The 2,500-nt window shown below is 35.7% G+C and overlaps 1 protein-coding gene across 3 annotated transcripts in view; it reads left to right on the forward strand.

Moving 5' to 3' along the window:
- LOC106868179 (cardioacceleratory peptide receptor) overlaps positions 1 to 2,500 on the forward strand; it is a 68,301-nt gene that overhangs the window by 60,145 nt on the left and 5,656 nt on the right. The window lies entirely within an intron of this gene.

A 2,500-nucleotide genomic window follows, 5' to 3' on the forward strand; every position in this document is an offset into this window, starting at 1 on the left:
GTACACAACTTCCAGGAGCAAAAATTTCACAGTGGCAGTAGGATAGGTGATAGGAAACAACGTGCCAATGATTGTAATTGATCTTTACCGGTCAGAGCGATTGCCTTTCATGATTGCATATTAGGATATTTTTATGTGTAGTTGTTGCGCACATCGTCCAAGAAAATTGAGTGCTCTGTGTTTTGTAGAATCAACAATTAGTCAGGAATGAAAGGGGTTTTGGACCTAAAGAGGAAGTATCGCCTTTAGATAATAGTTTTAGTAGATTATAAAGACATAGTTACCGTTAAATATCATCGGATTATACGACGTAATATTTCTAATGAATTTGAAGGTGTTGTAGTTTTGTGATTGTTTCATTGATATGAGAAGTAATTGTATTTTGGAGCCGTTGAATAAGGCTAAATGATTTCATTAGGGATCATTTCAAAGTCACTATTCATGGAAGCGATGTCAAGGTATCGAGATTCAGGGTAGATGACGCCTATGTGTGGATAGTTAAAGATGATTGATTTGAGGAACATCTGCGCAGGAGAGTGTGTTGTTAGAAATAGCATCAAGTAATGTGGAGAAAGAAGGCCATTAAAGATGTAATTTAACCCCGAAGTATACCGATAACACGTGATACAGAGTAATCTCCGTGTATTCAAAATACCAAGGAATGTTCTGACGGAAAACGTTTGATCCAAAAACGAGAGACATGGAAGCTGTCGGTGCGCATCTTAGCAAGGAGATTCTTGAGCCAAGAACAGTGGAAGGCTTTGCTAATGTTAAGGACAATCACATTTCTTTCGCTGAAATTCTTAATGGAGGGAGTTGAAAACATACCTTCTGTACAACTGTGTCTGTAGGAATCACGCTGACAGAAGCTAATGAAGGAAGAATATAATAGAAGAGGTTATTATTTACAACTGTTTCCTTCAGTTGAAATCTATGACAGTCGATACTTGACAGGATTAAAATAGATGACTTTTTTGAGGGATATACTGCGCTATTGTATGTATCCATGGATTTGAATAAATTTAGCGCGAATGGAAGCACTTGTTGGAAATGATGAGAGAAACACCTGGGCTAGAGTAACTGGAAAAGTTTTAGCGTTTGATGACTGAGTGCATGTAGTTGTAAGATTACTGAGTAAGAGATGGGGAATTTGAGAGGGGTTTGGCTACATAACATTTACTTCTTTAATAAGCGTAAATACAATAAACCTCACTTAAAAACAAAACCATGTCTCGGGTTCGGCTTGTCGGAAGATTACTTGTACTGCGTTGGCTAATGTATACTCATGACATGCGAAGTTTTAACTAAATATATCAAGTTTGTATTTATATTGTTTTAGTTCAAATGTTAATGGAATAGAAAAAGAAATACTCAGAGAATTCCTCTAATTAGCTTAAGTCTCCTGTCTTGTGTAATTTTGTAATGCCGTTCAGCTAGAGTTAAAACAGACTTTAAAAATCAAATCAATTTCATCACAAGACAGACTTTCAAAACTTTCAGTTTGTACTGTGAACAGTAATGTTCTTATTATTGGCAGAGCTATGCAAATTTTATGTCAATATAAATATTAACATAACTTTCATTTTAGTAAGTAACAACTTTCTTCTAAAAACTATTCAAAGTAAAAAAGCATGATCTTTTAAAGAGTCAAAACTGTGTAACTGCAAATGTATGTGTGTACGTGCGCGCGCGTATGCGTTTGAGTGAGTCTGTGTCTGTGTTTGTGTCTGTGGGTATGTATGTAAATATGTATATGTTTGTATGAGTATATATGTGAAGTATGTGTGTACAAAGTACGTTTGGATTTACACACGGAAGAAAACAATATTCAAGAAATTTGAATGCCAGAATAACTACTGAAGTATTTTCAGTTTCAGAAGAATGTGTAACTACTGAATAGCATCAAAGACCCCATGAACATTCTTCGGGGTACCATTATCGTTGTGGTTACTGGTAGTATTCAAAAGCTTTCCATGAAATAAGTTAATCTTAGATGTGCAAGTTAATACGATAGTCGCTGTTATGTAGAGCAGCAGCAGTTTACATTGATGTACTGGGTTTGTCCATGTGATTTATCTACCGATATATACAATGAGGTTGCGACAATTAAATGCGACAATTAACTGCCTTTACAGCAATGAAGAAGTAAGAAGGTACCCCTCTGACCAGCTTCGGATACATGTGGTTAATTCCCTCTATATATGGGTCTAAAATAATGGCAGAAGGCCAGCAATTTTGGTGGGAGTGTGTAAGTCGATTACATCGACTCCAGTGTTCAACTGGTACTTATTTTATTGACCCCGAAAGGATGAAAGGTGAAGTTAACCTCGGCGGAAGTGTTTCCTCTATATATTGAAACAAAATTTTGAAGGGAAGTTTACTTGTCACATTTATCAAATGATATATTCATATCAATGAAATACTGTGAGAATTAAAATGGATATCTAAATTTAGACTCAATATTTGAATTTCCTACAAGCGGATCGCTTGAGTGAATGTC

The sequence above is a fragment of the Octopus bimaculoides genome, chromosome 2 (genome assembly GCF_001194135.2).
Source record: "Octopus bimaculoides isolate UCB-OBI-ISO-001 chromosome 2, ASM119413v2, whole genome shotgun sequence".
In the NCBI taxonomy this organism is placed as follows: Eukaryota; Metazoa; Mollusca; class Cephalopoda; order Octopoda; family Octopodidae; genus Octopus; species Octopus bimaculoides.